This window comes from Astatotilapia calliptera, chromosome 7 (assembly GCF_900246225.1).
Source record: "Astatotilapia calliptera chromosome 7, fAstCal1.2, whole genome shotgun sequence".
In the NCBI taxonomy this organism is placed as follows: Eukaryota; Metazoa; Chordata; class Actinopteri; order Cichliformes; family Cichlidae; genus Astatotilapia; species Astatotilapia calliptera.
Window position 1 is genome coordinate 55,226,069 of NC_039308.1, and position 15,582 is coordinate 55,241,650.

Below are 15,582 nucleotides of genomic sequence, written 5' to 3' on the forward strand. Positions count from 1 at the left end.
AGTCCATGACTTCAGAGGCAGCAGAGGAAAGGAAGACACTGGGGATGCAAAGAAGAGAATCCTGAAACACACAAAAACACTGAACATTAGCATCCAAAAAAAATTTCAGTTGGCGAGTCTGTGGAGCAAACTCTGTGACAATCAGCACTTCTTGGTTTTCAAGTATTGCTCACAAAGGTGTTTTTAGGTTCATTACCATGCTGGAAAATGAATGCATCTCCACAAAGATGCAAACCTGAACACGTCTCTGATGACTGGAGTGCTACTTCTCTCTTGTCAAGGTGGAGTGGATTTGAAGCAGGTGGCCAACTCCAGAGAAGGCAAATAAATGAATAAATAAATCATTTTGCAAGAGTGGTGAAGTGATTTAGAGACCACTACTCATTTTCCAAGACCACAACTAGACTATATTTTTGTTGATTTGGGGTGTTGCTATTTTCATTTTACAAATGTGGTTTGTGATAAAGTTGCTTTTCCACCTCTCTGTGACTAAAATGTGATTTAATTTTGTATTTACTTTACTTGTGATGCTTGTGCTTTGGACAGCTGACCCAGCATCCTTAAAAGTGCCATGCGCTGCCCACTTATGAACCTTAAGTCTAGCTACAAATGGGACCCATTTGCTAAGAATAATGATCCACTTTCTGTCACTCTCACTTACTAACACCTATCACAACACTAATTAGTTAACAAGGTTTGACTGGAATAACAGGTGAACAACGGCTACAAATTAATTAACTTAAACAAATCTCTAGCGATTTAATCAATGCTTGAGTGGCATCTGATTCTTTTTCATATGCACTGCATGTGCCCTGAACTTTTATAGACATCACCCAGGAGAGCTGTGTGTGAACGCCTAGCGGCAACTTCCAGGGCTGAAAAATAAAGCCAACATGAGTGCCAAAAACTTGAGGCTGAGTCTAAAAGTGAGTCAACTGCCAAACACTCCAAATTAAAATGCCCAATGTAACGCATACTTCTGGATACTGGAGTAAGAGGCGTGGTTGCTTTGATTGACAGGCGTCCTGGCTTTACTTGCACTAATTAAAGTCAGTAAACTGGACCTCTGTCGATGGTCTTGGTGCCCTTGGGAGCATTTTTAATGGAATTATCTGACACATGGCTTACTGAGCGGTGAAGCCTGTCCAAGAAGTTTGTGCTTCAGCTTTCAAGAGTGAATTTCTAGTATTTTCCTCTGAATTACCTCTAATCGCCACAGATGTTTCCCTGTGTGTTGTATCTGTGGAGTTTAGTTAAGCAGCTTGGTACACAGGCATGCTGGTGTTACCCTCCCAACATTAGCAGTTTAGTGTTGGGTTGCAGATGTGTGATTAGGCAATATAGCATATGTACACAAGAAATGAGAGGACAGTAAGCAATAAGTCCCAGTTCAAATACAGCAGTGACTATTACGCTATCCTCCAATGGGTCACACCAACCAACGCCTCTCTCCACCCTTTCAGCACAGCACTGTGAAGTGCTGAGGAGTTAGTGTGAAAGCTAAGTGCTACTAAAATATCCTTCAGTGTCATGCATTATTCACATCAACAGAAGAAAGGTTCATAAACTCCATGTATCTTGTTTATTTGTACAAACTCAAAATTTGGCGAGAGCACTCTACGTTACCTCGAAATCTGAGACAATCCTCACTTTTAGTTTGAACTTGAATTTTTAATAAAAGGCACGTTGACCTCAGGTTATATGGAATTACAGCATTTAAGACAGGTATTGAATATGTCACCAATTTTCTAAGTAAATATATTTCTGAATGTGCTATTGACATTAAATCCTCACCAGATGTTGATAACAACCCATCGACTCCACTCAAGCATAGAAATCAGACTATCAAACCACAGATCTGAGCTGGTATCATGACTTCCTGTGCCTTTTTGCATCACCCTTTATTCATGTGTTAAATACATTTTTCCTTTGTCATTTCTCATTGTTACACATACCTTAACTGGCCATTTATGTCTGCCCTCCAGGTTTGATTTCTTTGCATGTGTGAATTTGATGGGTTACCAACATCTGTTGAGAATTTCATGCCAGTAGCACCTTTAGAAATACATTTGCTTAGAAAATTAGTGGGGTGTTCAATACTTATTTTGCTCAGTGTATATGGTTTGAAAAGAGGAGTCAAAGAAGCCATCTATGTCCACTGTGAACGACCCTCTTTGAACAGAGGTGGTGGCTTATGACACCAACTGTCTGCCATCTATAATCAAGTTTTGAGATCCCTTCCCAGATGCCTTAACGCCCACTGACATCCGGGGCCTTTTGACATCAGGAAATCACATGATAGGGTGGGGCTAGGTTTCACAATGAGTTCACCTGAAACCTTGGGTGATTGTGACCTACACCCATTTTCACACCTTGGCTCGTGTGATTAGTTAGAGGATTGTTAGCGGGTCTATTTCCCTCTTGGGGGGGACACTCCCATAGGGCTTATATCTGGGACTCTACCATTTAACCTTAGAACTGAAGAAGGTGAAGCATCGTCAAGCAACTTAAAGAAGTCCAGATGTTTTCTTTCCAAGCTCCTTAGACTACAATAACCTGGATGACTGAGAACCTTCACAGACAATGTATTTTAGACTTGTTAACAGTCACTCTCAAAGGTTCATGCTGGATCCTGACTAACTTTCAATAAAAGTGCATACTTCTGACCAAATGAATTACCACCTCTCCAATCTAATGCACTCCAGAGGGGTTCATCTGCCATTTACGATTAATAGCTCAAAATGTAAGTGTTAAAATTTGGAGTTGCTAAAAAACACTTGGGTATTAGGAGCCCACAAACAGACCATCAGTCTTACGATGAATGAATGGTGAAATGCTTTGCCGCCTCAGCTCCAGCTTTCCTTTGTTTATAATTCTTTCACTGGTGGATTGGTGACACTGACAGGAAAAAAAATCATTTTTGTCTAAGTAGATGTTCTTCTCTTTCACATCTGACTATGGGAAGCGTCGTATGGCATGACCAATCACAGAAGGTGCTTCCCATAGATTAAAAAAAAAAATCTCACTTGAATTTCAGAGAACTAGGGTTAGCTTGGTAACCTTAGAAAGCTTTATTTTAATAATATGCAATAATATTTTACAGTATTATTATAGCTGTTAATTCATGTCCAGAATGCTTCTTTTGTTTCTAAAACTACTGAGAGGTTAAAAAAAAGACTTTTCATAGTTTCCAAAAGAAGCTCACCAGTCCCAATATATGTTGAGTACATGCTGAACTTTCGACGCCTGCTAATAAGTACCCTTTTATGCCAGTACTCTATATATCTGTCTCAGAGAGAAACTCGTTTGCTGCAAGCTGTATGTTCTGTAACTTTGATCTTGTGGTCTGAACACTTCTACTTGCAGGCTAGAAGTGAAAAAAAAAACAAAAAAACTTGTGGTCTTGCAACAGCCACTATCTCTAAGTGTTTGTGTTCACTCTCCCTCAACTTTCGAGTAGCAGACAGATACGCAAATAACAGAATAGAGTCAAAGTGTGTATTTTAACTGCATTTACAAAACAAAATTAATTAGATATAGAGTTTAGCTCAGTTACAAGTTTTGATAGACAACAACTTAATTATTATCAACAGACCAACCCATGGAGTTGACGGATCCACCCTACAGAGAGTAATTCGTTCCTAATGTTTATAACTGAAATACCAAAGATGCTTTTTATTGGGTGGCATTTAAGATGATTTATCGAACTATACACCACCAGTAAATAAAGCTACCTGCGTGAATCCTTTACTTAACGGCCCTTATAGCCACTGAATTTTAATGAACCTTTTAAGAAATGCGGCATTATTTTTGAACTTATTTTTTTACCTCAACACTAAGCTAATACTCACACTCGGGGTCCCACCCACTACTTCCGTTGATATGTTCAACACTGCGTATTGGGTGATTAAAATGTGTGAAATTAGGTAACTGTGAGTGAATCTAAAAAAAAAAAAAAAAACACCTAAGGAAAAAGTGCAGTTCTCTCTTTGCGAATAGTTAAATGGACAGGAAAAATCAATTCAACGCAATTTGTTCCACACAGATTATTTGTCATCTATTAAAGATGTCATTTTCCATAAATTACGCCATTATGTGAAAATGTGCCACCAGCCTCTTTTCTTTCCATGATGTGCATGTGTATGTAACCATTTTACAGCGAGATGATGAGTTATAGCTGAGATAATTGTCTCCATAGTGAGCGCTGATCGCCCACGTGCAAGGCTGATACACAGCAGGTGGGAGGTGAACATACTGTACAAACACTCACACTCTACTCTTTGCACTGCATCTGCTCCATAACTGGAAAATAGCCAGGCAGCAAACCCTATATGAGGTCAGCAGCAGTGCATGCATGTGCAGTTATGCTCTCAAACAGGATTTTCAAAAGCCTGCCCCTGTTCTGATTTAGATTTCCAGCTTTTTTAAATGTGATTTAATGTAGCTGTCAGATTACACAACCAATTGGTTACATGCTTTGCAGACTGTTAGATTTCATTAATTTTCAGTTTGTTCATGGGTTATATGGCCATAAAAATGCCCTGTCTGCTTCCACTTTGGATTTTGATTGCCTCCTCCTTACAGCATGCTTTCAACAACCACCAAGCACTGCTTCTAATCAGAGGAGAGCAAACACACATACGGTATACTATTCAGAGGAGGGAACAAAAAAAATACACATTACACAAGAAATACTCTATTTTGGTCCATTGATGGCATTGTCACTGGAAAAAATTGTATATATAAGTGGTAAAAAGAAAGAAAAGCTTTGTAAAGCTGATTTCACAATCCAGTACCTACCAATGACACTAGATGAATGTCAGTAATTTTTATAAGCTGCTTGTTATTACATCCAAAGAAATAATTTAGCATCAGGTGAAACTACATTGAAGAGAACTACACAGTTTGTATTACAACAGAAAATACTGTGCACTCGGCAGAATTGTAGCACAAAGCTGTCAATTTCCCATTAATTTCAAATATTAAATATTACGATTTTATGTTTATCTCTCAGAAGAAGACAGAAAACACACACGCAAACAAAGTCCAGGTTTGGTGCATGTTTTAACAAATTTTGCTCTTTAAAACAACATATAAACATCAGTATCCAAATTATCTGATGGCACTCTGGCTCCGCAGGAAGACTGGCATGTCTTTCATTACCTCTCCATACTCCAAATCTAGCTTGGTTTGATCTGATTGGGCTGATCTGAAACATTCTTCTCTGAGAAGGTGATTCACGGCGCCATGTCACACATCACCAGCCTTCAGCTAGCTATGAGAAACAACCAGTTTTGCCTTCTCAGTTCATCGCCACCCATTAGAAAACAAAAAAAAGGGGGAAAGATTCCAATCTTTTTAATTAAAATGATCAAATTTCCCCATTGATGCATTATATCAATATCATCCTTTTGATATTCACAAGTTAGTTAAAACTGCAAAGCCATAATTTCACGCCACACCTCCACACAGATCAACACTTGTCACATAGCTGTGTCTGAGTGTGCATGGGTCTGCGGTAGGCTGCCACAAACAATTATTTTGATAGTCGACTAGTCACCGATTATTTTTGCGATTAGTCGACTAATCAGATCATGCATCCATTGGACGTAAAACGTACAGCTTATCGCACCAGCATGCATCTGCTCTTATATAACTATCATTAGCTTGCAGCTTGAAGTGTTTAAGGTATGTGCTAACCAAAAATAAAGACAAGATGATAGTTTATTAAACTTGTTATTAAATTTGCAGATTGTCTCGGTGGAGTTTAATACACTCAGCCGTCTGCTCCTTGCTCCCTAATATATAACAGGACATTGGAGTAAATTCTCGATCATTTCACATTTCTGTTTAATCAGTTTTCTGCTTGATGTTTATTCAGCGGTGTAAAAACTATAACTTTAATCTCAGCCCAACCGATTTACTCAGGAACAAATAAAACATTGAAAAAAGCCAAACAATAACATTTTTAAGTTATCTAAGTGACTCATATATCATGTTTAACCTGAGTAGCGAAAGACCGTGGGAGGTCTGAAAACAATGTGCCGGGAGTTCGGTGTTCTCACCGGCTCTAGTGAGCCGTGAACCCCCGACTAGCTACCGAGGTGGTGGGTAACAGACGTCTCCGAAAACGTCAGAGCACTTTTGCAAATATGCGGTGTCTTGATAAATCGAGCCAACATTTGAAGTTTACACAGCTACATTCTCGCCTTAAAATATCTTAAAAGTTTATTTCGTGACCCAGAAAGAGTTATATTAAAACGAAGTAGCTGCCGCCATTGTTGGAAACTGGTGATGGCAGCTACATTGTACATTGTAGCCACAGCCACCCTGGCTGAGCCACGCTATGAATTCTGGGATAGGTTGGGCCACGAAGGATACACCCGACCCATCCTTCAAATCTGGGGAAAAGGAGGACTCATTTATCGGCCGCATTTGTCAGAGTCTTCGAATTCGGACAGCCTTCGTTGCGTTGCTGTGACGTAATCGGCCTACAAATACGGCCTCTGAAGGATGCGGCCCCTGAATTTGGACACAACTATGATACCGGAGACTGCTTCTTCTTCTTCTTCAGTGTTTAACGGCAGCTGGCATCCTTGTAGATGCATTTCTGCCATCTTCTTTTTCAGTCCGTTATTACACTCTTAAATCCTACTACTTCTTCCTGCATCTTTCAGCATCTTACAAAGTTTCAAACGACGTGTCGACTATTAAATTAGCCATCGACGATTTTGATAGTTGACGTAATCGTGACTAATCAACTAATCGTGGCAGCCCTAGTCTGCACCACACAAGCTTATGCCTTGTCTTCTGTATGATTTGGACTTCATGTGTGTGCATGTAAATATTCGTGTGTGCGTATGTGTAGTTTTTAAGCTTGACATGATGAATGAGAGATAGATCAAACTGTAAGAGTGCAGATTTTCTCAGAGTAGAAACTTGTCCTGAAGCCCACCGTACCTTATCCACTTCTCACTCTTGGGATCTTAATTAATAAAATGACAATCACGTTGGTACAGCTTAAAACTAGACATTAAACTCATCAGGAAAATATTTATTGAAGACACGGATCAAAGGAGTTAAGGCATAATTTCCTGAAGGCCAAACCATTAGAAAGAATGTAGGATTAAGGCATGTTTTGCATAAACAGCCAAAGTTAAGAGAGCAAAGTTTCTGAGCAATGTTTTTCATCTACTTTCTCACCAGCTCTGCTCTTTCCCTCTTCTCCGTCACGTTTGTGTCAGCATCTAACACTTTCTATTTTACCGACTGAGCTACTATCTGTGCACTGTTGTTTACCCTAATAACGTTATCCATCTTAGGATCCTGAGGTTTAAAGTCATTAGAGTTAACGTCACTGGTACGTTTGTTTGCACATTTGGCATCTGCTAACTTTCCCGAAACAGCAGATGCCGAAAGTGCAAACTAAAGAGTTTGTAACCTCACAGAGAGAGGAATCGAGAGCACGCCAGGCGTTGTCCTAGTCGACTGTCGGCCCACCTCTGCAGCGCTTCTGCATAGTTGCTCCTCACTAGTGCAAAATTTGGGCTAAACACTATAATATTGCTGTGGTAACTTCCCAAAATAAAAGTGCTAGAATATTTTTTGGTCCTTTTGTCTTTTTTTTTGGTAAGACAATCTAGCTCATAAAGGAACGTGAGGGAGAGAGTGAGGGGGCAAAGACACACAGAAAACAACCCAGGGTGCACTCAAAGGAGGCTGCAGGAGGGGCTTGGCTTTGCTATAGGGATACCTGTAAAGGTGCTAGATTTATGAGATCTTAATTATGCACTATCTACAATCCTGCACTTATATTCATGCATCAACTACAAAAGCACATTTACATGTAATTTTCATGTGGACGTGTCAATATTGAGGTAAAGACAAGTAATTCTTCACTGTCAAAGCAATGGTGTTTGCAACTGAGCTATCATTAGCTAGCTATCTAAGGCCTCAGTCTCATAGGCCAAAAGAACAATCAGTAACCTACTGACATGCTCTGGTTGGTAGGAAAAATGTGTATTCTCCATCCAGTTGGCCAGTGGTTGCTGGCTGTCACTGGGGCAACCAAGCAAACTCTAGGAATCACTTAGCAATTGGAATCCATGAGCAATTGAGCAATGAGCAACTCCCCAATGAGCAGTGGTTACCAGTTTCATAGCTATTCCCAGTAACCACTCCAGAATCAGTTGGGGAATACTCACTTCCTTTAGCCATGTGTGACAGGGGCCTATCACCGATCCATCAGCTACCAGTTTCAGGGTCCCTGTAGTCAGCCCTGTTGGCCAGTACTGACAAGGCAGTAGCAGTACATCTGATACATTCTCCTCTTAGAAGTTGATTTATGGCACCAGGTCACACATCACCAGCCTTCAGCTAGCTATGACAAAGTTCATCGCCTTAACATTGGTTTCCACCTAATACGAAAAGAATTCAACATTTTTAGTCTGACGATGGTGGATGAAACCTTTTTATAAAGACTTAGTGTGACATGGTGACAATCTACTGCTAAACTTGCCAATGGCAGAACATCTGGTGTCAGTCTTCAACCCAACGCCAGCATGAGAGGAGACTGTTTTTCCTTTTCTTTTCTCTTTATAAATGTACATATAAATGATCAACTTTGATTTACAATTTCTTCTGATCTGATCTTTGTTTTTCTGCTGATTGCTCATTGTGCGATGTGTCTTCTTGTTAAAGAAAACTGACTGATTGGCTCAAACAAAGATTTTTGGTCGATAAACATTTGTTACTGTTGCAAAGAAAATGACATTCATAAATAAATAACAATGCAATCACAGAGGCTGACTCAGCGCATACTGCTCATAAACAACCTGTTCACTATATAGTTTCCCATCAGTATACTAGTTCAGTGTCAGCAGAACATCTGAAACCTAAAACCTGAGCCTGGTTTATAAAACAGTGGCATGAGACCCATGCATCACGGTTGGATGGAAGATGTGGGCTCGTTGTTTAAACACAAATTGAATCAAATCAGTCTTCAAAGTGTGCAATCCCTCCGCTAGTGGATGGAATATTTTGGATTCTTCAAGGCAAGCAGGGAATAAAATCTTATATTCTGGCTCGCAGAAGCAGCTTCCTCAAGCCAACTGTGGCTTCATCACCAGCGTGTGAGCTGAGCTGCAGTTAGCAGTTTCAGGAACCGACAGGCCCAAACTGCTGCGCTCAACACTGGTAGATAAACACCCTATGATCCCCCTCTCTGGAGTTCATGAGTGTGTGTGAATGCAAAATATGCACACGTTTTCCTGTTTGTGTGGAACACTGTGGCATGTTCACTCAGTGTTCCCTCGGCGTGTTTACCAATCTCAAAGCTAACGGAGCAAGTGCTTCCACAAAGGGCTGCCAAAACACACAAGACAGCTAATAAAGGATGGCATTCATGCTAACCCAGTACTTATTCACATGCCTGTGCACAGCAAAATGTCAAGCCACCCTCTCAGTTATGGTCTGAGAGAAACACAAAAACAAGCCCGTTATTTTTGCAACAATGGACACAGCTCAGACATTTTAATATAGTACAAGATGAAGACAGCAAAAGCAAACAACAACAGCAATAGCTATTATTGATGAAGCCAATACATAAATGCACAGACTGGCAAAATACAGTAATGGAAAAACATTTAACTTGGGGTAATTATATGTCGGAGAAACAAATGAGCACAGCTCCAGGAAAACAGTTCATTTCCACCTTGCATCGGTACCGAATAATCAACGCAGTCCATTAGCATGCTTCAAAATTACAATGCACACATTCCTAGCATGGGAAATGCATGTAATGGGATATTATAATGTCTCGCCAAGCTAAACACTAAGCACTTTGACTGTCCTTGCTTGAGAGCACAAAATTCAATTAGCGAATTTCATTGCAGAGTGGTGGAAGTGCCACTTGCTATTCAGACTTTATATCAGTTAGCCAGACTCAATCTCTGTCCCTCCTTAATTGCAGCTATAATAACAACCTTGCAATTGTGGTGACTGCATACGTGCTTCAGGAGTGTGTGCATGCGCCTTCACGTCACAGACTGTAGATAAAAGATGGGCATCAGGTTAGCTTTATGGCCATCATCATGGTAATTTCCTGGAGCTAGAAGTTACCATATTTTTGATGCGATCTATCAACGAATGAGGACAAATTTGTTAGAAAACTGCATAAATAAACTGTATGACTCCAATGCGCAAACACAGATGCCTGCTAATCCGTGCTAAAGCAGCCACTCACCAAAACTGGACCGATGACTTCTTCGATGTGCTGTTCCATGCAGCAGGCCGTATTATTTAGACAGTTAATGCGATTTTTTTTAAAAAGAAGAAGAAAACACTGCAAAAACCAACAGGCCCATGTCAAAGCAAATGTCAAAGCATGTCAATTCAAGTGGCCACATCTCTAACTTAAAACCTTAACAAAATCCAAACATGTGGGTTAAAAAAGAATAGTACTAATATTTGATGCAGATGTTATGAAGGGAGAAATTAGCAATAGAGACCAAAACCATTTGAATCCCTGAACACGGACACTGCCTCAAGTGGCTTTTTAAAGAACTGCAGTTTTTTTTTTACTTCTACCAGTACATTGGTTTCATTTTTCAAGGTCCCTGTTTGGTTTAAATGCGTATATCCCATCATCTAGACAGTATAATAGGTGGACTGTGGAATGCATGCTGTTTCAATCAATGCACTGGACAGCAGACGTCTTGACCAGGTGTCAGCTCATCATGGTAAATCATTTAGATTTTTGCGAGCACCCGCCATGTCTGTCTCTCCCTCTCCAATCAGCATCTGGGAGTGTGCTGTGTCCCTGCTTGGCCCTCCATAATACTTTATTCAGTAGCGGGACTTACCCTGCCATCAGAAAAACCAACAGATGACACGTCTTTGCAGGGATTTGAGAGCATCCCCACACTCAGAGAAATCAACTGCTGAGAAGCACTTCCATGGACAAGAACATGGAGGAAGAGGGTAAGCTGACAATGTGGAACGATGCGCTCTGTTTTACGTCAAATCCTAATTACTTTTGTTTAATGCAAGGCAAAATTTCTTGACCTCTTGACAGTGTCTATAATGAAGTGGCGTACAGTGTACACTCATACCGTTACCTTTTGTTCTTCTCTCATACTTTAAACTTTAAAAAAAAGCACACCTCTGCGCAGATTACTGTTAGCTGCTGTGAGAAAGATGCTGCCAGAAGCAATAATGTCACTTTGCATTTCATTACTGCGCTGCATACCGCCACCACAGCAAATTTATGTAGTGAAGAGATTTTGTCAATTAGCGCTAAAATGTATTATCACATTATTATTATTTGAGGTAAATTGTGATTAATGATGCACTCCACAACATGGATAATGTGCTGTTTACAGTACCTGAGGGACCTTGATCGTATAACACCAATTAAAAGGTAAAAAAAACCAAAAAAACACAACTTACTATCAGGCTTTATTAAAGTTTACAAACAACTTTTCTGCTTTATGCTTGTTTTGGATTATTTACAGAGACAAAGACAAGAGTTCGCACCTCGTACATCATTTTGGAGTCCTGTTAAAAATTTAAGTAGCCCCTCGGGGTGTACTTAAACGGGGTAAGGAGCAGCCCGGTGCTGTTAATCAAATGCACTTGATTAAATGATCATCAGCAAGTGTGAGCACCTCTATAAAAGCATAAGTTTTGTCAGTTTATTAGTGTGGAGCATTCAGATGTGCGTTGACACAATGCAACAATGTTCCCAGCAAATACACCCCAAGGTCAGACTGTGTAATGCTCAGAGAAACTGCAAACAAACCCCGAGAGGTAGATCTTAAGACTCTACAGGCCTCAGACGGCATCTTAAATGTTAAAGTTCAAGGCAGTACAATTAGAAAAGAAAAAGAAAAAGGAACACGCCAGCACAGCTTAGATTAGACAAGAAAGAGCAGCATCCGCTTGACAGAAGAGACCAAATGAAACAGAAAATCAGCACATCAGAGCTAACACCTCATATAAACTGTCAACCACAGTGGTCAAGAGGTGATGTTTGGGTTTATTTTGCTGCTACATGACCTGGGAATCTAGCAGTCATTGATTTGACTACGATAAGTATTCTAGAGTCAAATATGACGTCATCTGATTGCTAAAACTAAAAATTGGCCAAAACTGGTTCGTGCAACAAGACAATGATCACAATTGCAGCAGCAAATCTATAACACAATGGCTGAAAAAGAAAAAAATAAAGATGTTGCAATGTCCAAAAGTCCAAACCTCAACCTGACTGACAGGCTGTGGCAGGACCTTAACAAAGCTCTGCATAAATGAACATCCACAAACCACAATGAACTGAAGCAATGTTGTAAAGACGAGTGGACCAAAATCCCTTCACAAGAATTAAGAGACTGATAAAGTCATACAGTCTTTCCATAAAACTTTCCTTTTCACATGACTGTGGAGTGAAATTAAATTTCTGGTTCTGGCAGAGCTGAACACAGCTCAGCTGTGTGTACAGCGTGCACCGAAACAAAGAGCTGGTTGCTGAGGGGCACAGAACAAGATCATCACCCCTTAAAATGTCAGTCCCTTCAGCCTTCCTGCTGCAGCGGCCAATACCTCTTTTCCCGACTGGTTCCTTTTAGAAAGAATGCCACAAGCAGACAGCTGCGACTACAGACTGAAGCACTTCCAAAGCAGGAGCTTGACTTTTGTTGATTTGAAGAAAAAAGCCAAACAAAGGCAAACAAAAAACTTGCATATTGTGGATATAAATAGTACTTCGCAACCTATGTCAGGTATACTAAAGTCTTGCAGAGAGTGTTTCAAGCACGTAGGGTAAGATATGCACAGATTAGATATATAGAAATGCTTGTTGTCTGAATATGATGAATCTTCTGATGCCACGTGAGATAAGTGAAGCCAGCTGGTGTTTCCTGTTTGAGTTTCTGCTGAGGGAGAGTGTCCTCTGTTAGTGCTTGCTTTCACTATTCTCACAAGCTCAAAGGCCTGCAAGTCTTTGAGTACTCTCAGTTCTTGAGGATCTCTTGTACGATGGGTTTATAAGCTTTTCATCTCCTGCAGATTATCCAACTACACTGTTACTTTACTTGTCTATGACCAAAAAATGTATAAAGCAGGTTCGAATGATGTCCCTTCAATTCACTCTTTGAATTTCAGAACGACCACACAGTTATGGAAAGAGGATATACAGTACTTCAAAATATCTTGCTAGCCTGATTATTTCCATGATTTCATCTTGGTACCATGAGAAATCGGGAGAACAATACAGTGTAGGGCGCCCTTGTGCTGCTTTTACGCTTTGATGAATGGACTGAACGTGCCCTCTGAAGATGTCCTGTTGTACTGGGCACTGAGACGTTAGAGGCAAATCCATGTTGCAGTCTATGTTGAATTCACAGACCAGATCCAACACATCCCACAGATGATTACACTGAAACCCGCGGAGTCTGGAAACCAAGTCCACAACATAAACTATTTCGGGCCACTGCTACCAGGGAATACTGTTGCCATGAGCGGCTATATGCGACAAATGCAAGGATGAAAGATTTCCCAGGAGAACATTACCTAAAGCTTCATACTGCTTCTCCCAGTTTGCTTTTTTCCCCTAATGTGTATCCTTCTGCCATTTACTCCCAGAGTAAACAGTAACACTGCACCCAGATATCCACATGATATAGTTTGGTCCATAATTCCTTGGACAAAGACAGTTTTTTGCAGTTTTTTTTCTGTACATCACCACAGGAGCAAAGCCAATATGTGATTGAAGTGATGGTACCAATGATGGTATCAATTTAAAAGGTTTTACGAGGATTTTGTTAAATGTTTAGTAATTAGAGTGATTTTTATACACAGTCTGCAGCATCATGGCTACATGACGCCTGTTCATTTCATTCTTGCATGATAAATAAAGGAGATTTAATATCTGAAATTGATTCAAACTGCGACCTGTCCAGGGTGTACCCTGCCTCTCGCCCCAAGACAGCTGGGCTCCCCAGCATCGAAATGTCTGGCAGAGCTCATCAAGGGAGGAATGCAATTGTTCTTCATGGGTTCTAAACTTCAGGGAGTCATTAACTGCAAAATACTTTCAAGTATTAAAAGCAGTCTTTATGATTAAAATTACATTAAAGTATGTTTTACAATTAATGTTGAATTAATTCCTAAACAGTTAATGCAACCCTTTTGAGAAACCACTTGATTACTTGATTTAAAATCCACTGTGGTGGTGTACAGAGGTAAAACTGCAAAAACTGTGTCTCCGTCTGACAAATTATGGACGTAACTGTAAAAAACAACACAGAACTCATCAGACTGAGCCATCGCTCAGTGGCCTAGTTTGGATATTCAGGCCCATTGTAGATGATTTTGGCAACAGACAGGTCAAGATGGGCACGTATACCAGCCTGCACTTACAAAGCCCCTTATGAAGTTCTCTGTATATTCTGACAGCTTTCATTAGTATTAAGTCTTCAGCTATTTGCAAGACAGTAACTCTTCTGTGAAATTGGAGCGCAAACCCAGCCCTCTCTCCCCCAAAAGGATCAGTCAGCCTTTAACACCCTTGACACTGTCACCACTGGCTCTCCTTTTTTGTGCACATTTGGATAGGTACTGTCAAACCACTGCGAGAGCTGCTGTTTTGAAGATGCTCCTACCCAATCACCTACAAAAATCCCTGTTTGACAGATGTCTTTGTAACAATATAATCTATTATTAAAACAATACACTACACAGGCAAATAAGAAATTTCATGGTCATTCGAACAAGAAGGGAAACAGATAAAAAGATATTCTGACACCTGTTATATATCAAAATCTACATCACACAATACCAACATTGTACAGAGTTTCATCACTTTTGGATTGATTGTGTGGGAGGGTGCATGCATGGCTGTGCATGTACACTCAAGTAGGTGGAGAGGGCAGTATCACATAACCTTATCCTTAATATAGTACTCAAAATAAAACATGTCAGGTATACAAACCCCTAGGGAGCATTTGTACCTTTATACTCTCCTTTGCTAAGCCCTTCCTAAACAGCCTCTGTCCAATATAAGGAACCCTAACAGGACAGTTAAGTTTTAATATGCAAAGATGCTGAAAAAGTATTCAAATAACTAATCATAACAGAACATAATCTTGGTATTAAATGAATATATATCACTCAAGTAAACTCGAGTGCAGTTTGAGAGAGACAATTAGGTTGCTAGCCAAACGAGGTGAAGAGGGATGCCCAAGGAAACAATTTCAAAATACCCCTTGTTTGTTCTGATTCATAACATTTGTGGAAATTAACCGTTCTTCCAAAGATTTGCTTATTATTTGGTGGCCATCAGAATTATGATCAGGATAGAAATGTTTTGTCACAGGATGAAAGCGAATAGAACAAAACTGCGGTGACTCTTCCTTTTAAAGAAAAAGGGAACCCAGCAAAATGCCCCCACAATGTAAGAGAGCCACCAAATCCCTTTAATTGATTCACTATTTGGTTTCAAAGGCTCAAATTTTCCCTATATTTCCCATTAATCTGTACATTATTCACTTCAACACCACATTTTCCTAATGTGTTCCTAACTCTTTG

General features: G+C 40.1%; 1 long non-coding RNA gene across 1 annotated transcript in view; it reads right to left on the reverse strand.

Annotated features, from left to right (window-relative positions):
* The window catches only part of LOC113026778 (uncharacterized), a 20,436-nt gene continuing 4,854 nt past the window's right edge, over positions 1-15,582 (reverse strand). The window contains exon 3 of the long non-coding RNA XR_003272951.1: positions 1-61. This is a non-coding gene — a long non-coding RNA (uncharacterized LOC113026778). The remainder of the gene's footprint in view (positions 62-15,582) is intronic.